We start from the raw sequence: 24981 nt of genomic DNA, 5'->3' as shown, positions 1-24981 counted from the left end.
GAAATTGAAGTCAATCTTAAAAACATTTTCTATCGTGTAATATTTTCAAGCACCTCAGCACGCATCTCTAAACAAGGCCCATAAAATGTGTGATTCGTCACTCCTCTGAGAATTGTGGCATATCAGAAAACCGATCACGAGCAAAACATAAATAAACGAACCCAATGCATGGTTTGCGGCTTTAACCCCCCTCTAAGAATGCATCGAGCCGATGCTAACATAAGCGGCAGTAAGAAAAAATAAAAAAAGGTCGGTCATCGTGCGTAGAAAGATTTTACGCGAACCACAGGAACGACATCTGGTCGCGTGCGTCGTCGTGATGTGCAGGAATCACCATGGGGGATGAATTCGTAGGTAAGTTGGCACAAACGACATAGAATCTCGTAGGGTCCAAAATAGCGTCGTAGAAGCTTCTCAGTCAGTCGGCGTCGTCGGATGGGAGTCCAAACCCACAGACGATCTCCTTGGTTGGTTGACGATCTCCTTGGTCGTCTCGGCGTCGGAGGTTGTACGGCCGGCATCCACCCGCTGCAGGTCAGTTGTACGCCCTCGGGCGACCTGGCGGGCCTCCTCCGCACGCTGAAAGTATCCATGGACGTCGAGGTTGAGGTCGTCGTCTTCTACATGCTGAAGCATGGCATCAAGTATCGCAGTCGGCCGTCTTCCGAAGACATGCTCGAACGTAGTCATCTGTGTAGCTTCTTGGATAGCCGTGCTGTACGCAAACGTGACATATGGGAGCACTTCGTCCCAGGTTTTCTGTTCAACATCGACGTACATGGACAGCATATTAGCAATTTTCGTGTTTAAACGTTCCGTTAGTCTGTTCGTTTGGCGGTGGTAGGCCGTCGTTCTTCAGTAATCTGTTTTGGTGTAGCGTAAGATTCCTTGCATCAGCTCAGATGTAAACGCCGTTCTGCGGTCCGTGATTAGAACTTCAGGGGTTCCATGTTGCAGCACAACTTGACCTATGAAGAACCTTGCGACTTCTTGGGCAGTCCCCCTCGGAAGAGCAGCGGTCTCTGCGTAGCGCGTCATGTATTCTGTTGCTACGCAAATCGACTTGTTTTTATATCATGACTTAGAGAACGGGCACAAAAGGTCCATTCCAATATGCTGGGAAGGCCTCAATGGGACGCCAAACAGCTGCAGAAGTCTGGCGGGCCTGGTCAGGGGAGGTTTCCGTCGTTGGCCGTCACGACAGCTCCAGATGTAGTGGGTGACGTCAGAGGTAAAGTGGGGCCAGTAATATCTTGCCTTGATTTTTCCAATACTGCGAGCTGTGCCGAGATGTGCGGAAGACGGGTCGTCGTGGCACGCTTCCAAAATTTCGTCACGAAGGTCTGCGGGTATTACAAGAAGGTACTCCGTTCTTGTTCCGGGGCTGAAATTCTTCACGAAGATAGAGTTTGTAACGGTGAATGCTGGTAAGTTGCGTTTGAAAGTCCTAGGAACGGCGACGTTGCATCCCTTGATGTAATCGATTATTAGGCGTAAGTCGGGGTCGGCACGCTGCGGGGCGGCTAGGTCGCTCTCCATTACGATTCCGAAGAACGCGCTGTCTTCATCAGAGTCTTGTGGTGGGGGTCGGGTGGTGCTGGACAGGCAGTCGGCGTCGGAGTGTTTCTGACTGATTTATAGACGACTGTAACGTCGAGCTCCTGCATGCGCAAGATCCACCGCCCAAGACGAGCAGAAGGGTCCTTCAAATTGGCGTGCCAACACAGCGCATGGTGGTCTGTCACAACCTTGTATGGTCTTTATTAAACGTATGGCCGAAATTTTGAAACCACCCTTATAATAGCCAGGAATGCTTTCTTAGAGGTAGAGTAGTTTTCTCCTCCTTCGACAGACCACGCTTGGCATAAGCGATTACCCTTTCGCAACCACTTTGCTTTTGGACGAGGACAGCGCCCAAGCCTATATCCTTGGCGTCAGTGTGCATTTCTGTTTGGGCGTTTTCGTCGAAATGAGCGAGGACGGGTGGACTTTGCAGGCGTTTTTGCAGCTCGCAGAATGCTTTTTCTTAGTTGTTTTCACAGATGAAAGAATGCTATTTTTAGTCAATCCCATGAGTGAGATAAAAATGGTTTCAAGCTTAATCCTGCAAATGTACATCTGTTGTCTGCTCAAAAAGGCGCAGATTCCGGCCTGATCCTGACAAAAACTGAATGGTGACGCGATTCTTCTAAAAAGGGAACACGAATTTTTGGCTGTGTTGTTTGAAAAAAAACTAATATTCATCCCTAACATACATTCCATGAATATTCTAAAAGTTCTATCTCACAAATCACACGGTGCAGTTACAGAACTGCTGCTTCGCCTTTACGCTGCATAGGTAGGGATCGGTTGGACTACACAAGTGTTGGTTATTGGTCAGCCACGAAAACAGCCCCTGAAATTGATGACCCAGTGCTGCCTGGGGCTTCGCCTCTCATGTGGCGCATTCCATACTAGTCCTGTTCAGAGTCTTTATGCAGAGTGCGACAGATGGTGCTTAGCGCACAAGCAAAATGATGTAGACCTTCTACATGCCTCCTAAATCACATCAATGGATTACGATTACTTTACACCGGTTTTTAATGATACATCCACAACTAATCTCTTTTGAAACCATCCATCAATTTTATTTCCTGTCTCGAAGAAAATTAGGAACGAAGTGACTGCATGGAGTCTTCTTTTTATACGCATTCAAATACACTCATTGTGATGTTATAGCACCATGGCCCCTAGATCGGTTTAGTTTGATTTGCCTTACTCACAATTCAATAAAAGCAGGACACGAAAACGGGAATGTTGCTGTATTTCTATCTGTAGGATAAAAATGGGGCTTCCGAGTTTTCCCATTGATGCATCAAAAACTCTCACTTTGTTGTATTGTGCTGCGCATTGACCAAAGTTTGAAGCAAGTAGATCTTGTAACGTAAACACAAGTATTCGTGCAGCAGAAGCACATGGCAATTCTTTACGGCAATGCCGTATGTTTCTAACCCCCACGTTTTCATTGCGGTATCATCGATTTACTCGACGCCCCTCCGAGACTCCTGCTCACCATCGCTGATACCTATTTTACAACTATGTTTCCGCTCGCCTCCACCGATGTCCCTCTGGCAAGTTGCGCAATCGGTAGCTAATGGTGATAGCACGTTTATTATGTAAATGCACAAAATAAACAGAAGCACAGATGGGTGTAAAGAAATGCACTGACTACTATATTCCATAACAGGAAATGTGTGCACAGGGCGAGCTGCAGTCTTCTCGGCCGCGCACACTTCTGCTGCGTCGCAGGAAGTGCTCATGTGATCAGCGAACGCACGGCAGCGCTACTCTGCTGCTACCACGCAGGACGGCGCCACCCCTGACCAGCATGTTTCAAATCGCGTTTGAACCTCCCGCACAAATGTCACGTTGTTTGGATTAGCGGAGAATGGAACAGCGTCTGGAGAAAGTTTCAGGGGAGCGCACTCCTTCGTGGCGATGTATGAGACGTGTGAGGGAACGGCAATGAGACTCATGACGCCTTATCCGCACGTATCGTACTGCACCTCACCCTTCGCTGGACGTTCCTCCCTGTTTTCTTTCTTTTGTCGCTGCTGCGTTCGCTCACGCGGTTACCGCGGTTACGAGGACATAGGTAGATGCTTCTCCCGCGAAGCTTGGGTAACGGCTGCCAAAGAGCTGCACCCTCAATCAATCTAAACCTACCGACACCTTTTCTGCACAAATTCCCATTTGCCACATAGCAGCGAATCCTTCCCGGTTTAACAGAAACTAGCCCAGTTGGAACGACGGCGTGATCACTGAGGCCATTGTTATTACCAGCTTGGAAGGCCTTCCGAACGGCATTTTTCTTATGTAATTCGCCATCACCGGTTGGCGGTTTATGCGTGCATGGTTTGTGGGTGGAAAAAGGGGGACGTGCACACAAAGCTAGGCTTCGTGCTGCTACCGATGAAATCCCGTTTGCGCGGGAGGTAGATTTAAATGTCGAAATTTATTGGCTGAATGCAGTTAGTAGGTTGTCCTACTTAATCGAGAGAGTTGTGGATGTGGGTTACTGTGTTACACAGAACTCTTACGCAGGCAGTAAGATGCCAACAATGGGGAAGGGAAATGGGCCGCCAAATGTTTGTACGCGAGAATAGAGCTGAATGGTTTTCAGGTTTTTAATCGCTATGAGGCGTATGGATGCCGTTTGTTTGGAGGAAGAAGAGGGTCATAGCGGCACCCGCCGCTACAGTGCGTGATCGGCGAAAGAAAGGAGGCGACGGCAGTAGAGGCGATAGGCAAGCAAGAAAAGCCCCGCCGTTTATTTCGCAGCGGTTTAAGTAGCAACTGTGACGCTACTGACAAGTGGTTCCATACAGGCGCCAGGCACGGTGGATCGGCACGTCATGCAGGAGTGCACTTTCAGCGGCACGGCAAACATTTCAGCACATCCCCCCTTTTTCACAATAGAAAAGCGTTTCTTTTTTTTATTTGAGCGTGGCATTTAGATCCCCAACTTATAAACAAAATCAAGAACCCTTAGTGGTGACAAACCACGAAAGAAATCGCATTCATCAGTACCGTAGCGAACTGGTCGCCTAACTACTCTATCAGACCTGGTCACAGTCACTGAAGCTGACGGTATGTACGTTGAAATCCCAGCTTCTGAATTTGGAGGCACTGACGCTGAAGATGATGCGGTGGGTGGCTCCCTTTCAGTGGAAACCAATTCGGCTGACTCGCTTTCAGTTGGAAACGTGTAGCTGCCTTCACGCTTGCCCTGTTGTGGCAAGCGGTTCAGCATTCGTCCGTTATGTCGAAGCGTAACCCCTTCCTCGGTTCGTATTACATAGGAACGTAGAGTGGCGACCGACGCTAGCACCTTTCCTCTAGTTTTTGTGTCAGTTACCCACGTACATTCACCTGGTGTTAGTTTATCCAATTCCCTGGCTCTGTGGCGTTTGCTGTAGTGCTGGGCTTGCAAGTTCTTGATGGCTATGTCTCTGGCCGCAAGAGCAACTAACGGGGGTTCACTGGATCACGCAGTTGCGGTGACATTAGAACTCTTGTCCGAGGTCGCCGGCCCGTGAAGATTTCCGTTGGGCTAGAGCCGAGGATACATGGTGTTGCCTTCCAGGCAAGCAGAGCCAGGTATAGGTCCTTGGATTTGAGTATCAGGCGCCTAATTGTTTGCATCGTTCGTTCTACTTCCCCATTAGCCTGAGGGTACCTAGGGCTTGAAGTGACGTGACAAAAGCCATGATCATCCGCATACTTCTCCAACTCTGTACAAGAATATAGAAAAAACAGCGCTAAAACGGGACAAAAGAACGTGACAAGTTGCTTCCACGTTCTTTTGTCCCGTTTTAGCGCTGTTTTTTTTTATTCAGTTACGTACCAACAAGCCCGCACCAACACAGTTTTTCTGTACAAGAAAACTGCGGTCCGTTATCCGTCACCACGGTCTCCGGAATGCCATGATGTGCAAAAATACTTTCTAGCCTTTCTATTACCGCACCAGTTTTTGTTGAGTGAAGGAGGGCTTCTGCCGGAAACCCTGACAGGTAGTCGACTACGACAAGAAATGACAGTTGTTAATGAAAATAAGTCGACGCCAACTCGTTCCCACGCGAAACGTGGCGTTAAGATTGAGATCAAAGGCTCACAGCTCGGTGTGACGAAGCGCGCACATGTACCATATTCTTTTACTTGCCGTGCCAATTGTTCGCCGTGGCCTGGACACCAGACTAATTCCTTCGCCAATGCTCTTGTCTTTTAGATGCCCTGATACCCAACATTTAGCTTTGCTAGTACTTCTTATCTTAGGCTTTGAGGTACTACCAATCTAGACCCCTTTAGGAATATGCCATTGAATGCGGCAATTACTGCCCGTTCCTGCCAGTAGTAAACCAGATAGGAAGGAAGTTTTTATTGTTTTCGGCCAGCCTTGGCGACACAACCTCAGAAAGTCTTGACAAACAACGTCAGTCTTTTCAGCATTACGTGTTCTGTTAACAAAGTTATTGCCAGTTTGAAGCCCTTGAACACAACATCTAACAAACGACGACACTTCCGAGACGGTTAGTTCACCGGCGAGTTTATCTGCTTCCATCGGCACGCGCGAAAGAGCGTCCGCCGTTATCAAGCTTTTGCCGGGAACATACACAATATGGAGCTGATATCGCATCAGCCTCATTCTGAAGCGCTGCAACCTTGGCGTCAACAAATCGATAGGCATTTTACTGAGCAACGAAACCAGAGGTTTGTGGTCTGTTTCGAACGTCACATCAATACCTCATATATATTCGTCGAATATTGCGGCAGCCCATGTAAACGGTAGTGCTTCCTTTTCGACTTGCGCATAGCGCTGCTCGGTTTTGGTCAATGGCCTTGAAGCGAACGCTACCCGGCGGCGCTCGCCATTAGATTGTATTTGAAAAAGGATGGCAGCTATACCAAACGAAAAGGGCCGAAAGAATCGTGGGAAGTCGGGGATCGTACATGGCCATACATTTTGCCGAGGACATAAGAGCATTCAAGCTATTGAAAGCAGTGTTCTCAGCTGGACCCCGAACCCAATCATCCTGTTTCTGAAAAACCGCCCGTAGTGGGGCAGTGGTTTGCGCTAAGGTGGGCAAAAAACGGCATCGGTGATTGGCCACGCCCAGAGCACTGCGCGAAAACGGGCGGCCTCTGTAGCATCCACCGTGGTCCCAGCGCAATTCGCGCCAACAGCGCCAAATCCTCACCTAGTGGTACGTGGCGTGTGAAAAACGTTGCATTTATCGTCATGGCAACGAGAGGAGAGGGGTGAAAGGGGGTTGGTGACGTCGCAGACGCTGCTGACCTCATTTTTTCCGCGGCAGCCGGGGCCCGGGCCGCGCCGCTGGCCGCAGCAACCGACGCTCGCCCAAATTTCGCGCCGGCGGTGGCTCATGGGCCGCTCGGCAATGGCACCAGGCGCGAAAGTTGTACGAGTGGCGGCGATGCCTCGGACTGGCCGCCACCCGTCGTTTGGCATGTGTGTGCAGTAACGCGTTTAATATTTGAACGAAGAAAACATGTAGGTAATAGTGCGCTTTCTGGTGTCGAATAGTTGTCGTTGTGGCGATATAATTGGAGCGTTACACAAACATTATTTTCAGTTCAGACCTAGCGACTGTTGCGGCGGCGGCGGCGGCACAGGCGTAGTTACCCCCTCGGCTACCATCCGGTCTTGCGCTCGCGCCACTCGAGGCCCTCACAAACCATGTGCTCACCTTCACAGTGACCTAATCTCGTGACCCACTTACCGGGGTTCTGATCGTTTCCTGGCGCACCCCTGGGTTCGTGGTGATGTTCCCTGGGCGGGTTATTATGTGCCGCGCGTTTCCCCTGTCTGCAGGGACGGGTGCGTGCTACAAAAAAGAGTCGCGTGCCGAACTAATATTCTCCCTCTCTTCATCCATCCCTCCCCATCCACTCTTTTTACTCCCCCCCCTCTCGCTTCCGTTCCGCCGGTTGAGGTGTCGGCGAAACGCCAGACAGCTACCGGCCTCTATCCCCCCTCCCCCCCCCCCCCAACAACCACTTCCTGCTCCTCCTTTCGGTTTTCTTTTATTCGAAATTTATATCAGGAAATCTTTGATTCCAAGTCATGAAGAAACATGCACCACACTCATATATTGCACGTACATGTTATGAACACACTATTGGACTCTAAGCAAAATTATGACATGCAAATTTAGGCATACGACATTGCACAATAGGAATAAAAAAACGTGCGCGATGCACATTTAGGTCCACAATAACTGATTACGCAAGCAGAACTTCGAAAGTTTTAGTCACTATACAGATTTTTTTCGCGCACATTTCGGCGGGAGAACAAAAGAACTTGGCTGGACCGTCCACTCAATGTACACTTATTTCTTGGGCTCGCCTCGAGACAGGAATATTCTTTGACATTCAAGAAATTCGTTTCGGTTCAGAGACACAGTAGTCGGGAACCTGTAAATTAAAAGAAAGCCCGCACAGGTATGCTTCAAGGCCTGCATTTTTGGCAGTTAACGCAAACTCTGAAAGAAAGCGTTAACCCTGCCATTAACCTGCATACACTGCCGAGAAATTATGTTCACACCAACAAAATGCAGCGAGAAAAAACTGTTGCAACATAATAACCGCACTATTGACCACTCACTGCTGGGTTATATCTGCGTACAAAAATAATGCGCAACCACGTCGTATAGCAAAGAACACAATCGCAACACAAATTGAACGCACCGACTTTTGTTTTAATGGCCCGTGAACAGTCCCATTACCGGGGGCGGCGGAGGGGAGGGAGAAGACGAGCAGAAAAAAACCGTCCCTGTATTGTGAGCCTAATGTACCGTGCTCATACACTTGCAGATATCGGCTAGGTTGTCACAAGCTACTCTCTAGCTCATGTCTAGGCCGCGCCTATTATCGCATCCTCTCCGATACGGCATGACGATTTTAAGTTAGAACTAAGGAACAGCAAGCCCACTTGCGATAAGATGACAAGGCGCGGGCGCGCACGTTAGATGGAAGAGCAAAGCCGCCAATGCTACTTTGTTTTTTTTTTGTTTTTGTTTTTAATGAGCAAAACGCTTGCAATGGTCGCCACAGACAACGCATGTATTTCGGCTTGGCCTTCCACTGATCCCTGTGCGAATCGAGTGGCACCGGGGTATTACGCCACATTTTTCGGAGCACTGAAGCAACGCTTGGCAGCAGTTTTGCCGCAAATATCTGTTTTTGGAGCAAAATGGCACAGGAAGAATTGGTCAGGGCACACCTCAGGGCCACGCCAACAATCGCCGTGGTAATAGGTACGCAGTCAATGACAACAAGAGCGTACAGTTGAGCTTGCCTTCTTTGTGAGCAGGTGCAGCGTGATGGCTTTGGAGGGTTTGAGGAGATTCACCAGAGGAAACGTCCAATGAACTCTCAAACCTTCCTCGACTTGGGTCCCCAACAAAGACTCAAACCCACCCATGAAACAACAATAAAAATGCATTGATAAGAATCCTGAATAGACGTTCAAGCAGTTACTAAGGCAATCATAACACGGCAATGCCGCCTCAAATACACCTTTCGAGCAAGAGTGTGCGCGCGGAACGCGCGTTTACTTCTAATAAAACTTTATGTACAGCCGTGAGCTGAAGTAAACGTACCGCGGGAGCGGTGGCCAAAACTAATCGCTGCGCCGTCTGGTTGCGCGGCGTCTGCTGTCGAGACCGCGCACAGCGCAGGCGCAACCTAGCAGTACAGCACACACGCCGCTATCGCTCACTCCTTCGCGACTGCTTCTTGCTTCGAAAAATCAGCGCCAGGGGAATCACGCCGAGCAGTTAGAGGAACACTGCCGGGCACCGCCCTATCATTGAAAACGATGCGACTCATCTGATATGCGGGAGTGGTGCTTCGCTGTTACACACAGCGTACTGTGTCTGCGTTGGGCTCGTAGCCTTTTTTTTTTTCAGTATCACAAGGTCGCAGCGGGAAAACATTGCAGCAAATGCATCCGAAAAAAATGGCCAACCAACGTGGGTGCTTTCTCTTAGCTCAAGATGGTGTACCGACTATTTTGCTTGTTTTGATATATTTGCGGAGTGAGTGATGGCTCTTTTGTAATGCGTGTTCAGCCCGTCTTCTTAGAATACTGGCGCCGGCAATCAAAGAAGGTAATCTTCTGCGCAGAGCTTAATTTTTGGCGTGCATTGCATGGCTGGGGATTTATACGGAGAACCCGAGTTTTTTTTGTTAAGTAGTGAAGTTTCTCAGTTGAGATCTGTTGTCTTGTTGTTTGTTCGGTAGCGTGATATTGATAAACGCCTTCAAATTTCCGCACGAGAGAGACAGAGTTGGGTCCCATGGCTATTTGTGTACACCCTAATTGACTGCCTTTGTGGTCGCTCAGCGGCCTAGTATTGACTAATTGATAGGTCCTCGTCACTCTCTGCTGTGACGTCTCTTTGGGGGGGGGGGACTTTTGTAATTAAATTTAAGGGTATGGCGTTGTGAAGGAAATAGGGCTAGCTGCCCGCAGGGCTTGGGATTTGTGACCTATGAATTTTATGCTAGTGGTACTCGGTCGGTAGCGCGCCGAAGACTCCTTCTGGGCTTGTAAAAGTGGTGGGGGACCCCACGATGAAATACGGTGATACGTATCCTATTGTCGCACAATTAACCCTTGCAGCCAAAGTCGCTCATACACATATCTCCATGCCCGCCTTTTGAGTGTGGCTTTTCTGCATAATTGATACGTTTTTCAAAAAGCCAGCTTTAAAGTTTGTTATGTGCGGAGGCGTTATTCAAACATGTCATGCGGCAAATCCACTTTTTTTAGTTCATGGCAGGGTTTGGGGAAAAAAAAGGAATTTGGGAGTATCGCGGAGGGACCCACAGAGTCCGAAGTGTCTTCACGTTCCTTTTTCTTTTCTGCGGATTCCCATCTGAGAACGACGGCCCGCCCTGTGCAATGCTTTGTAAAATAATACGTGTAAATAAACTTGGCTGTTTTGAAGTGTACTGTCGTTTGTTTGCCGCATACCGTACACCATAGGCTAGTAATCTTTTTATCTTCAATCATCGACGGAACGACCACTCTTTGGATCAAATCCTTCAATTTCAACTCGTGTCACAGAAGTGCGCAAGAATTGTCAATGATGTTTTCAATTGCAAATAAGTCTAATAGAAAAATGTAGTTTGCATGCGCTTCGATGGTCGATGGGCATTCAAGGCGTGGTTCAATAGGCATCTCGTATCGCAATGTAGTTTTTGAACATTAAATGTATGTGTCGGAGCCTCGAACCTGAAAAAAAATGCCAATCTGGATTTTCCCGAGCAATTGCGAAATGGCACATATGCCGCATACGGCAAGCCAAGTTTCATAAAGCAATGCAGTACATACCTAAACACCGCAGTATTTGTCAAAACCTTGTCAAAGCGGTTGCCCTGGCGTCATTTTATCGGAGCGTGAGACAATTGCGAAGAAGCGAGCGATAGCGGCATGCGTACTGTACTGCTAGGCCGCGCCTGCGCTGTACGCGGTCTCGACTGCAGACGCCGCGCAACCAGACGGCGCAGCGATTAGTTTTGGGCACCGCTCCCGTGGTCCGTTAACTTCAGCTCACGGCTGTACCTGCAAGGCTGGGATATATTTGCAAATTAGTTTCCACTTCAAGACGACTGACATGTCTCAAAACCTTCCCGTTGCAACCGCGAAGTATTTTAAAAACAAAAGAGTGCCATCGGTCGGATTTTTTGGAAATTACCATAGCGTGTACCCAGCTAATTTGCTTACCTGTCATCTTTGGCGAAGACGAGAAACCTGGCCGGACTGTTTGGCCTGGAGTTGTTGCACCACAGAGCTGCGCAGGAATGGTGACGCTCCTGCCTCCGTGGCCCCATATTTAGAATACATTCGAATGTATTTTATAACGCAGCGAAACTTTCAGCCCGTGGAGGCACGCCGCACGCCAGCTCGCTTACGCGCACACCGAACTGGTCTGCCGCGGGCGCCGAGAGAAAGAAAAAAAATATTGGCGCCGGTGAGCTGTTGCGCATGCGTGGGGAGGCGCGAAGCATGCACGGTGTGGAAAGAAAGAAACGCTGAGGGAAGGGAACAGCCACGCCGCAGCACCCTACCGATAGCATTGCCACAATTTCGGAAACCGAAACTAGCCAGAGTCGCCGACCAGGGGCGCAACTGTGATATATCCGGGTTGCCTTCGGCTCTTTAATGTCCCTGAGTTTAGCCAGATCCGGCTGTAGGCCTTCCTCACTTACAAATTACCCCAAAAGGCTGATGCTTAATGCCCCAAATGCAACTTTGCCTTGTTTAGCGTTACGTTATAATGGGTCAACCTAGTTAAGCCATTCCATAGCCTAGAGTCATGTTATTTTTTGCTGTCGCCAAATATGAGGATATCATCCATCAGGTTAACGACGCCAGGAAGGCCCGCCAGGATTTTTGACAGTCTCCTCTGAAAATACTCTGGGGCTGAAGTAATTCCAAACGCCAACCGAGTGAAACAGTACCGCCCAAACGGCGTAAGCCACGTGGTCAGTAGTTCTGAGGCCTTGCTAAGTCTGACCTGATGGAAGCCGGAATTCGCGTCTAGTTTGGAAAACCACTTGGCACCGGCAAGCGAGCCTAGTGCTTGGTCTACACTGGGCTAGGTATACCTTTCTCGTAAGACAAACTTGTTCAACTGCGTAAGGTCTACACAGATCCTTACGTCTCTCGAGGGCTTTTGAACGGGAACAATGGAGGCACACCATTCGTTTGGCTCTTCTACTGGCCGAATAACGCCCATTCGTTCCATCTTATCAAGCTCCCGCTTTACCGGTTCCTGAAGCGGTATGAGAATCCTGCGTGGTGCGCTTATTGAAAATGGGACTGCGTCCGGTTTGAGCCTGATTGTATTTTTCCTGGGCATAGTGCGTAAGTTGTCAAAAACCTGAGGGCACAAAACCTCGTAGTCAGAGTTTTGCTGAGCGACAGAGTCAGTGAACTTAACTCCAAATGCTTCGATAGTTGGCAAACCCAGCAGTACATGGCGCAAAGGACTGACGGCATAACATGTTTGGCGAGAAGTTTGTCCCTTACAAAATATGTCTACTTGAAACTTGCCCTGAACATTTAGTCGGTCACCACTTGCGCCTGTCAAAATCTCGTCAGCGTTTTCTAACCTCGTGGGAAGTCCAGGAAACGATGCTGGAATTACGGAAACCTCTGCCCCTGAGTCAACCTTTGCAAAATCCGGCACTGCATTAACCAATACGTGAACGTAACGTGCCTTGGCACCAGGCGATTCGACCTCGCCTAGTGAAATTTCCCCAGTGTCCTTTTTGTACGGATGACACTCATACCTTTCGTTGGTAGCCTGGAGAATTCTTTTTGAGGCACACCTTGCCAAATAGCCCTTTACGCCACAGTTGAAGCACTTATGTGTCCTGACTGGGCATTCTGTCCTTGGGTGCGAGTGGCCGCCGCAGAAGATGCACTGTCCATCGGAACGAGCTGGAGTCGGCCGGGGTTCCTCTCTGCGGTGTGGGTTCCTGCAGTGGGCCACTGCTTCGACGTAGAAGTCGTGACAAGGCTTGCACGGAGTGTTGTGGCGAACCTCGTTGAAGTTGCGAAGCTCTGCTTGTTCCTGCTTAACTGTCTCTTTCCGTCGGGCCTTCGCCAGAGCTGTCGCGAGAGACAACTTCGGATTCATTTGGAGCAACTCGGAACGTTGTTCGCCCCTCAGGCTCACGACGAACCGATTTATAATGAGCCATTGCTTGAATTCTCCGAAGTCGCATTTTTCCGCCAAGACGTGTAGAGCCGCCACAAACTGGCCAATAGACTCACCTGGCTTCTGGTGCCGCTTCTGAAAGCAAGCGCTATCGTAAACCACGTTGGTCTATTTGATGACGTGCTCGTCGAACTTTTTTGACCACCTAAATCTTCTTCGAGTCTTCTACACAAAGATTGAAGTTAGAAAAGATGTCCCTTGTTGGCCGCCCCATGGTGTAGAGCAGAGTGTGTACTGGCGCCTCCTCTGAGCGCTCATTCAGGCCCGACGCATATCGATAGTCGTCGAAGTGGTGTATGCATACCGGCCACTCCGAGGTAGTGTCAAAGTCCAGCGGGGGGAGCTACTGAAGGCCAGGCGGGGGTGGTGGTAGTGCAGTACCCATTGCAGTCACTTTTTGTGCTGACGTCTCTATGGCTCTTTTTTTTTCGATGGCCTTAAAGGTGGTCGGATTACACAACTTGTGACACCATGTCGTAGTGGCTCACGCGGTTATAAGTCCGTGATCTGCGAAAGAAATGAGGCCATGGCAGTGCAAGCGATAGGATAGCAAGAAAAAGCCTCTTCGTTTGTTTTGCAGCGGTTTCAGTACCAACTGTGACGTCACTGACACGTGGTTCAATACAGGCGCCAGGCACGGTGGATCGGCGCGAGATGCAGGAGCTCACTTTCCGCAGCACGGGAAACATTCCAGCACAAAAAGCAAATATGAAGCCTTAGCCTAAAAATTCCCCCGCATTTCCCCGAGGGGGAGAATGTGAAAGTGCGAATGCACGGTTGTCGGCCCGTTTGCGGCGCTTGCGCTCGGCCCCCGCAGCCCACCGCCTCGCCGCCTTCTCTTCCATCTCTTCCATCGGGTTTGTAGTATCACGTGTACACCATGCAGTTATCAAGCCGCTATAACGCCGCTGAGTCGCCAACGCACGCCGCTGACGACGTAGTTTGAAAGCGTTAAAGACATAAGGCGCGTCACTTACACTGATATCAGCGTCGCGTCCGTGGCTTGGTCGGTAGAGCGTCGCGCTGCGGCCGCAAAGTCCTCGGATCGAAACCTGGCGCCGGATGCTGTTTCTTTTCTAAATATAGAGGAGCACTGCGGACGCCGCCGCCGCCGCCGCCGCCGCTGGATGGTTTGCGGTCGCTTATAAAGTGCATTCGCACTTAAAACAAGCGGTGACGGGCGCAAAAACAACGGAAAGCTGCTGGCGCTGCCGTCACCGCGTAAAGTTCAGCTTGTCCAGTAGCGGTGAATCCCTCCTGGATGAATAGCAACTTTCCCGGTTGGGACGCCAAGGGGGAGCCAATATCACTTCTTCAGGTTGCTTTGAGATGACATTGTAATCTGCCTCTGTCACTTAAAAGCACGCGCACATGGCCGATTACTGGTTTATGCGTGCGCGGGTTTGTAGTGGAGAATAGTGGGAGGAAGGAGTTGGGTGGGAACGCGCATCTATTGATTTCATGCCCGTACTGATGGACTACATATACGTCGTGGTGGTATGAAACTTACACTGGACTTTACGCGGCCCAATGGTACTTTCGGGACTCCTTAGTGGTAGAGCGGATTAGGTTTGTGTATTTTGCAAAGAATAAGGTGATTACAATGCGAGAGGGACACAGCAGCTCTATGTTTGAATGCGAGAACAAAGCTTGGATCCTTCAAAGGATCATTCAGCTAATTTTCTAGAAAGTATGCTTTTCGCAGATTACAGCAAACGTGTTTTATTTCGTGCACAGCTCTGACTGCGTGCAGCTTTGCAGGTCATCCTTCTTCACAGAGTGCAAGGGCCCTATTTTTTGTTCATTATTTAAATAGATTCGCTTAACGTCGTACATACATTTTCATCCAGAAAATATTCGAAGATACCACATGATTATATTTGTTTTCAAGTAATTATGTGACACAATTCTTCAAACCTTCAGGTGACTGGGTGTTGGGTGACAGGACCCTCTTGCATCGGCGGAAATGAGCTTGCAGTAGAAATTGCCGCCAGCGTTGCGCTCCCAAACGCGGTCAATATAACAACACTAGCTTACAAAGACCTCAAGCGACACATCAGGCAACAACTACATAAAACACGGCCAGCAGAGTGGAGCAAACAGACTGCCAACAAAGTGCATGTAATAAAACCACACTTCGGGCAATGCACCATAGACTCACGCAACATACACATTACGTATAGGTCACAGTAACACTCGCACCGGCTCACCCGACCTTAAGAGCCCTAGTGTATCAGTGAGGGGTATGTCTATTCCTGATGCATATTGTCACGAAGACAAATGCGGCGCAGTTGTATCAAGAAAAACAGGTATATTGGAGAGAATTTCTGCTCCCCTAACAACTCAAAGAATATACAGTCGGCGAGGCAGCACTCAACAAAGTGACGTGTGGAAACGAGCGTCGTTTAATGGAATGCCACGGCCTCGCCTCCGCGGGAATTTATCTTTGGGCGCAGGTGTTTCTCGAACCGTCGAATAACATCCACCTCACTGTAGATCAACAAGATTATTCTAGGCTGTTTAAGTTACTTCGGAACACTCTCCCTATCAGAAGAAATACACATGCGGCATATAAAGAAAGAATGGAACACGCGATTCCTTCGCTACACAGATAACAAAGACCAGCGCAGCCATGCGGTAAAGCAAAACAGAAATAAACAAACATTGAATGGTTCGCGGCACTTGCCCCTCTCTAAGAGTGCATGAAACCGATGCTCACATAAACCAATAGTCCGAACAAAACAAATTACACCATCTTCCCGTAGGGGAACCCTGAGTAGTAGGAGAAGCAACCATGGGGTCGATTCAAGTGCACACTAGTTTCAGTTCGTTGTTTCCGTGAGGTAGAGGTACGTAGCCAACGTTATATTTGCCGTTTGGTTTCCATGGTAACTGTTGAATCTGCCTGGCGGGAACCGGCACACCTCTCGGGCAGCAGAGGAAGAGGAAGAGAAAGTGGACGCGGGGAGATGCGCGAGGCGAGCGAGCGAGCAGTAGAAAATAAAGCAGTGTTCGTTGAGATTCCATGCACTAAGACGCGGATGTCTTTCTCTCTTCACGTTATATGATTTCTGGTGCCGAGAACCCGGGAGAAGACCGACATCCGTCTGCGCTGACCATGGAGAAGTTGCGCCGTCGACGGGGTGTTTTTCGTGGTGCCGCTACACGTCTTTTGGCTTCGGCCAATGAGCTCCTACAATATACCGATTCGGACGCCTCAGACTTACAAGCAGCAATCGAAGACCTCGAGGAAAAGGATGCCGTCTTGAGCGAGCTGGACGCGAAGATTGATGAACTTCTTGACCATCAGGAGTACGACGACGAGATAGCAGGTGCATTAGAGTACCACGACAAAATTCGCCACGCGATCACCAAGTTTCGGTTCATGCTGAAGACCAAGAGTGTCACACCTACAGACGTCGGCCAGCCAGGAGTGTTCCCACCGAGCGACCAATCACGTGGCATTTCTGTTGGCATTAACGGCGAACTTGACAGGAAGCCGCGGCTCACGGCAGCTTCCGCTGTTCTACTCAGTGGGTTGCCTTGACGAAGTTTCAGATTCCTGTCTTCTCCGGCGTGCTTCGTGAGTGGCAAGGTTTTTGGGAGCACTTCCAGGCGACTATTCACAGCCATCCGGAACTCCCTAATATAGAAAACTTTAAGTATTTGAAGACGTACCTGAGCGGCGACGCCAAGAGGGCAGTATAGTGGATACGCCTGACCGAAAGCAATTACGAGGTCGCGACCAAGGTGCTGACAGATCGTTTTGGCCGAACGGATGTTCTCGTGTATGACCACATTGATAGCCTCCTCGCCATTGCCCCCATCGAAAGCTCGGCGCCTGTCTCGCGGCTTCGTGACCTATATGAACAGATCCTGTTTAGGAGAACTTGCCTCGAGAGCCTGGGAGTTCCTGCATCGGAGTACGCACTAATCCTCCATCGCGTTCTCATGCGCGCACTGCCTGAGGATCTGGCAGTGCTATACAGGCAACGCATGAAGGAGGCTGCAGCCGATAACTCCACCACCCCAAGGTCACGAGGCGACGAGGTCAAACGAGTACTGCGGTTCCTGCAGATTCAGGTGGAGAGCATGGAGGAAAGCAAGGTGACGCAGAAAAGAGCCACTTTGAACGCGACATCGGTGGAGCGGCAAGCGCGCGATAACGTCTTACGTGAGCTTCCGTCCGCCCTGGCTTTGGCTACCGGCTCATCGTTGTCAGAGCCGCGATCATGTCCACTCTTCGAAGCACCACATCACGGAACCGAGAATTGCCAAGCTAAGTTGTCGGGAGAAGAGAAGCGACGAAGACTTGGAAGGAAGCGTTGTTGTTTTAGATGCGGCAAGCCAGGACACTTCGCACGCAGCTGCCGCCTTCCCACGTGGCTTTGGTGTTGCCATTGTGCGCGACGCCATTTGTCGGTTCTTTGCAACGTGTGGACGCGGCCTAACTCAGGGGTCCCTGTACCACCAGCACCTTTTGGGACCATGAATCGGCAAATGGCGACTCCACAAGAAGACCCGGTGACGACTACATCTGCTAGTAACGATTTCACGTCGTCGGTCTTGCTACAAACGGCTACGGTATGGGCATGTGGCACTGCTAACCGTGTCCTGGTCCGCCTTCTTTTTGACACCGACAGCCACCGAACGTTTGTGCGCAGCGACTTGGCGAACAAGCTAGAGCTTCCATCTACCGGCGTTGAGGACCTTACGGTATTCACGTTCGGTGACTCTCAGCGTTCGCGGCGGTACAGCTGCCGGAAATTGAACGTCACGCTGACTGGTCGTTTTGAGTCGAAAAAAGTAGCCCTCCATGCTTTGGAGGTTCCGGAGGTATGCACTGTAAGAAGTTCACCTATGGAACCTGCTCTAGTTTCCATACTCCGTAGCCGAAACTTGGTCATCGCTGACGAGCCTCAAGATTGCAAGGATCAGAGTCCCACTATTAGCGTCTTAGTGGGCTCTGAAAATTACTGGAAGCGGGTCACAGGACGTATCGAACGTTTAACGGACAGCATGTGCGCCATGGAGACAGTTTTTGGTTGGGTCATCCAGGGAACATACTCTAAAAGAGCTCGGCGCGGGCGACCCGATTCCAACGTCAGCGCCAAGACCCCCGCGATGGGTGATCCCGGAAAGAAGAAGCCCGTGCTGGCCGAGCGCGTGCTGGGCACCGTGAAGTGGTTCAACGTCAAGAATGGCTACGGCTTCATCAACCGCAACGACACCCACGAGGACATCTTTGTGCACCATACTGCCATCACGCGCAACAACCCGCAGAAGATCATGCGCAGCGTCGGCGATGGAGAAACGGTGGAGTTCGACGTGGTCGTCGGCGAGAAGGGCCGCGAAGCGGCCAACGTTACCAGGCCTGACGGCGAACCCGTGCAGGGAAGCCCCTACGCGGCCCACCGGCGCCGCTTTCAACCCCGGTTTTACGCGTGGCGCGCGACGCGACGCCGTGTATCTGGGGCCCATGATGACGGCGACGGGTACGTTACTGCGCACTCGCAGCGGCTGCAGCAGCCACCGCAGTCGCCGCCGCCTCCTGGACGCCGATTCCGTCCCTGGCGCTACAACTCCATCGCATTTCCTTGTCGAGAAACGTCTTGTATGTCTGCCGTCGACAACTGATAATCTCATGCAGAGCATCACGGCCAACGACCTCAGAAGACGACTCAACAAACGAGGTCAATTTGTCAGCCAGCTATGGAAGCGATGGAGAAAAGAGTACTTGCTGCTTCTTCGCTCTGCTCATTATACTCTAACAGCTGTTCCCTCCCGGCTCCGAGTTAGCGACGTTGCCATCGTGCAGGACAACGCTTTTATGTGGAAAATCGGGCGCATCATTGAGGCATTGCCGGGAAGAGACGGAACAAGCAGGTATTTCCGACTGCGGCTTCCAGCCGGTTAGGAAATCCGGCGTGCCGTCCTGCGGCTTTACCTGTTGGAAGCCGATGCACCCAGCGCGGGGGCGGGAATATGTTGAATCTCCCTGGCGGGAACCGGCACACCTCTCGGGCAGCAGGGGAAGAGGAAGAGGAGGTGGACGCGGGGAGACGCGCGAGGCCAGCGAGCGAGCGAGCAGAAGAAGAAAATAAAGCAGTGTTCGTTGAGATTCCATGCACTAAGACGCGGGTGTCGTTCTCTCTTCACGTTATAGTAACTACCACACTTTTCACTTACCTGAACTACGAAATTCGAAATTGCGTTGACCCCATGGCGGCTTCGCATACTACTCAGTGTTCCCCTACAGGAAGATGGTGTAATTTTATTGGAGGGGCTGCGGGGGTGTTACAGGGGAGAGGTACAAGAGAGAGAGAGAGACGTTGTACGTGGTATGAGTTTTTATTTAATCATTATCATCATCATGTTCAATGTAGGTTAGGTCGAGCTGTGGTTGGCTTTTCTGCTTTGATTTTAACCGCCATATGGTCCGTGAAATCCAAGTCATAGATGAACCCTAAAGTTGCTGAAGATGAGGTCGATGCACGTTCCCCGGATGGTTGTGGGCTGCTTGTAATCACGGCGCGCCGACACTCGCCGACGTACGACGCTGCCGACGACGATGAAACTTCGAAGGCGCGTGAAGCGTGCTCGTCTCGTGCCGGCCCAGGAAGACACCGGCAACACTGTGGCTTCAAAAGCCTTTAAAGACGAAGCGTGCTTGTCTCGTGCCGGCCGAGGAAGATACCGTTAACACTGTCGCTCCAGGAGCCATAAAAGGGTAAGCTATCATCCGTGCGTTCAGCAAGCCGAGCATGCGCAGTGGGGCTGTGGACGGCACAACAACGACAAGGGAAGGACGTTGTAGATGATTGTTACGTCGAATACTTGTAGGCACAAGCTCCATAGCCCAAGACGGCCAGAGGGTTATTTAACGTTGGCGAGCCAACATAGTGCATGGTGGTCTGTCACAACCTTGAACGGTCTACCATACACGTAGGGGGGAAATTTTGAAATGGCCCATATAATTGCCAGGCACACTTTCTTTGTGGCAAAGTAGTTTTTCTACTCCCTTGACAGACGACGGCTGGCATAGGCGATTATCTTTTCGCGACCGCTGTGTTTTTGGGCGAGGATGGCACCCAGGCCTATATTACTGCCGTCCGTGTGCGTTTCCGTTTAGGCGTTTTCGTGAAAATGAGCCAGCATGGGCGGGCTTCGCTGGCGTTGTTGGAGATCGCAATATGCTTCCGCACTGGAATTTTACCAGCGGAGAGGGGGCTATATTTCGTCAAGGGAGGGAGTGGCTCTGCTTTGCGTACGAAGTTTGCGACGAAGTGCCGGTAGTATGCGCACAACCCGAGAAGTCTTCGCACGCTTGGGAAGTTGGCTACGGACGAAGACTTCGCAGGGTCATGCAAGACTTCTGCGGCGATCACCACATGGCCCAAAGCGTGAGTTCCTCGTACGTGAAGCGGCACATTTTAGGCTTAAGCGTTAACCCCGATGTACGGGTGGCCTCTAGTACAGACTCCAACCTTGCAAGGTGTTGTCGTAAGTCCGGGCGAATACCACAACGTCGTAGAGGTATACGAGCCAGATGTGGCAACTTAGGGGCAGCTAGCACAGTGTGCATTACTCTCAAACGTTGCTGGCTCTTTGCATAGTCCAAACGGCATCCCCTTGAACTTGTATACGCCGTCCGGGGATATGAATGCAGTGTTCTCCCGATCCATTTCATCCACTTCAATTTGGCAGAAGCGTGTCTGCAGATCCATCAATGAGAAGTACTTCGCGGGCAGAGGCCGTCGAGGCGGTTGCCGATTTGTGGCAAGGGGTAAAAGCCCTTTCTTGTGATTTTGTTCAGTCGCTGGTAGTCAACGCAGTACCTGAATCTGCCATCCTTTTTCTTTACGAGTATGACCGGAGCAGCCGAGGGGCTTTTCGATGCTGTGTAATGTCGTCGCTAAGCATCTACTCGACTTGTGCCCGGATGGCTTCCTGTAGATGACAGTATAGGAGTACTCCTGAAGCCGCAAAGCCCAGCGACCCAGCTGTTCCAAGGGGTCTTTGAGGGAAGGCAAGCAGCACAGAGCATGGTGGTGAGAATTACCGAGAAAGTTGCTGCCATACAAGATTAGACGAAACTTATCCACAACCCAAACTAGAGCAAGGTATTCTCTTTCAGTGATCTAGTAATTACGTTCAGATATAGAAAGAAGGCGACTGGAGTATGCAAAGGCGGGGTCGCATCCGGCTTGTATGTGGCTGATAATGTCTGCATCGCCCTGCCCACTTACGTCAGTGCAAACTCCCGTGGGAACGGAGATGTCGAATAAGGCTAACACAGGGGCAGATACCATCCGGGATAATATTGTAACGAATACCTCAGCTCGCTCACGTGCCTATAAAATTGTGACATCTTGCTACAGTAGATCAGTGAGAGGTTTGGAGACGTTACCAAAGCCTTTTATTAACCGAGGAATGTACGAAGCAAGGTCAACAAAGCTTCGAATGTCGGCCGAAGGGCGTGGCACAAAAAACTGCGTCACGGCTTTCACTTTTTTAGGGTCAGGATGAATACCTTGTGCGTCAACAAGATGCGGGAGAATATATATGTGGCACTTGGCAGAGTTTAACCGAAGGCCTGTTTGGCACAAGAGTTCGAGCATATCGGAAATGCACGTAAATTGGGAAGGAAATGAAGGCGAAAAGACTTTGACGTCGTCCAGGTAGCACAAGCAAGCGCACTGTTTGAATCGTCGTAGAAGAGAGTACATCATGCTCTAAAATGTTACAGGTGCTTTGTGTAAACCGAAAGGCATTAGCTTTAAATGTTATAGGAGCTTTGTATAAACCGAAAGGCATTAGCTTTTGCAGGTACAGGCCTTCAGGGGTGACATAAGCGTTTTTTTCGTCCAGGTCATCTACAGAAATTTGCAAATACTCCAACGGAGGTAAAGAGAAAAAACGTTTTGGGCCTTATGTAGACCGTCAAGGGCATCATCGAAGCCGGGAAGTGGGTATACAGCCTTCATGATTTTGGTTTGGTGGCGGTAGTCAACGCAAAAGTGCCAAAACCCTCCTTTATCCTTTGCAAGCATCACTTGTGAGGCCCACAGACTCAGCACGGTTCAGTGAAGTACTTTGTCAACATTTTATAGCTTCGGGTTGCATGACGGCGCGCTCGGCATGCGACATGCAATAAGGTGGTCGGTGAATAGGACTAGAGTAACTAGTGTCGATACGATGCTTTACTGCTCTCATTCATCCCAAATGATGGACGTGGAAGTCAGAAATGTCGGAGTGAGATACTAGCAGGTGGCGAATATATTGCACTGTCTCTTGTGAATTGTCGGGGCTCAGCATCGGCATAACCTTGTTTGTGGACGCTGGGGCAGCTGTATGAATGTACCCAGTCAGGGGTAGTGGTGGTTTACGTCGAGATTTCGTAGTCGTTAAGGGGAAAATGATGGAAGCGAGAATCCGTTCGGTAATACCTGTGCATGAAAACGAAAGTATAGTATAGGCAGAGACAGTGTGCTGTCAGTAATGGAGGTGGCTGTGTGATGCCGCGTAACGTTTTGTGTCAGCAGTACGTCAGTCGTTGGAGAAAAAACGTACTCACTCACAGCAAGAGGGCAACGGGCCGCCACATAAATTTAGGTATTGGCCTGAGCCACGAGACGGGTTTGCGTTGTGGAACACAACCGGGCAGGTTCAGTGTTATCCGCTACGGGCACACTAGGTAGCTCTACACTAAGGAAACCTGTGGAACAGTCGATGAGAGCTCAATGGTCCGCTAAGAAGTGAAGTGCTGGGATCACGTCATGTGCACAGTTTTCTGGTATGGCAAACGTAACAGGTACCGTACTGACAGCAATCGCAACACGAGTAGTACACATTCCAGCTATTTTTGGTGTTACACCATCAGCTTGTCGGACATGAGATAGCGCAGGCGTGACGACTTAATAAAGGCGAGAGCGTAGATTTCATCTTATCACCGATATTGTCGTTCCAGTGTAAATGCGTACACGAACAGGAATGCCACCAACTTCAGTTTCTAGAAATCATCTCTAGTAGACATTGTCAAAAGATGATTGGTGGGCCAAGTAGAGAATGCAGCTTCACTCCGGGAGACTGGATTTATTAGTTTTCCGGCGAGAAGTGGTTGGAGGTGGTCGGAGATGATGGTCTCTGAGACTGCGCCTAACAAGACTGACGTCGGTGCGGTGAGGGCGAGCGGTCCAATCGCTACGCCAGAGTGCCGGCGTAGTCATCTGGTTGCTCCTGATTTTGAGATGAAAAGTGGCGGACGTACTGCCGAAGCGGTCTGGGGAAACAGTGTCACGGGGAAACTGGAACCAGGGGCGCTGACGTTAGCGAACAAAATGTCTCACACGTCTGCAGTTGTAGCAGATGGTCCGGTCTTCATGTGTTTCCCACTCAGCTAGAACGCGATACTGTTATAAAACAAAGTAGCTTGGGGAAACTGCTCACGGAGGTGGTTTTTGTAGCGGTATGTGACTCGCTGAAGGAAACGAATGAAATTGCTTGTGTACAAAATCATCCCGAGCAACCGCTTGACTAAGCCAAATGGTTGGAAGGTTGCTGTTTGTCGTGCGCAATGGAACCGGCGCAGTTGCTATAGATTCAAGTTTGCGGGAAACAATCTAGGTCACCGCATCCGCATAAGTCCCTGTATCCAAGCTGCACGTGAACATTGGTGTAGGTAATGACAAAAATGCCGTTTCGCTGGTAGGAGTCACCGCGTTATTTGAAAGCTGTGTCATTTGGGTCGTGATGCGGCGGCTGTTGTCTTGTTCAATGCGGTGGCTTTTCCAAGTAGAAATTTTTTGCTTCGTTTGTTTCATACCGTGCGAGTAGTGCTTGTTCAGACAGAAAACAACATTTGCAAGTATGGTAGTTGGGTCCCAGCTATTCTGGCCACTTACTCCTTCGTAAAACTTGATCCAATCTTCAACACCGGTGTCACTGGAACCGCAGAATTTTCCAGACCAGCGCTGCTGTGCCATGACTAAGAAAGAGGTTGTGGCGCTGCCCCCAGCATCAGATGTGTTTCAGTCATCACGGTTGAGCCGATGTGATGCCCCTTTGGAGATCCGTGGTGATGGACCGCTACCCGGCTCGTCCACCAAAAGGGGTTATGGGTAAAATCTTATATTTCAGATAATTACAAATGTAACATGGTTGAGAACGTAGTAGCCACAGCCTCAAGTATGTGCAGCCAGAGAGGGAGATCGTTCACACTTTCATCGTCAAACAACCATCCACCGCAAGTGGTGCTCCGTGATGGGGCCACTCCTTCGGTGTCCATATTACCTTCAGATGGTCCGTAGCAATCCCGTAACAGTAATAATGGTCCGAATGGGGCCGCAGCATTCTGCCTTGAACATCATATCCAGACTTGCTGGCCAAATTTGGTTCAGTGAAGACACTTCGCTGAGGAACGAGGTGCTAGCACAAAAATAAAATCCTTTACTGAGTGTCGCGAACTCATGGTGCAAGATTATTGAGGGAAATGCAGAATTGGCATAACACTATCCTGACAAATCCACCAGAATTTCAGCGTATAAATAGGAAGAGAGGGGGAGGCGATGGCGCAAACCGTCAATTTATTCGGAGGAAAGACACATCAGTTTCCCGGTATTTTATTTGATGCCAAATGACGCCGGTTTAAGCTCGTAGATAAGCTGGGACTCTGGAGCGTCGCGAT

General features: G+C 50.1%; 1 pseudogene; it reads right to left on the bottom strand.

Annotated features, from left to right (window-relative positions):
- Window positions 1-414: 414 nt before the first annotated feature.
- LOC144166202 (uncharacterized) lies at window positions 415-13509 on the bottom strand (annotated as a pseudogene).
- Window positions 13510-24981: the final 11472 nt, after the last annotated feature.

This window comes from Haemaphysalis longicornis, unplaced genomic scaffold (assembly GCF_048455015.1).
Source record: "Haemaphysalis longicornis isolate Haplotype H1 unplaced genomic scaffold, Haemaphysalis longicornis Haplotype H1 scaffold_16, whole genome shotgun sequence".
Taxonomy (NCBI): domain Eukaryota; kingdom Metazoa; phylum Arthropoda; class Arachnida; order Ixodida; family Ixodidae; genus Haemaphysalis; species Haemaphysalis longicornis.
The sequence above is the reverse complement of the archived record's forward strand: the minus strand, read 5'-3'. Positions and strand labels throughout refer to the sequence as shown.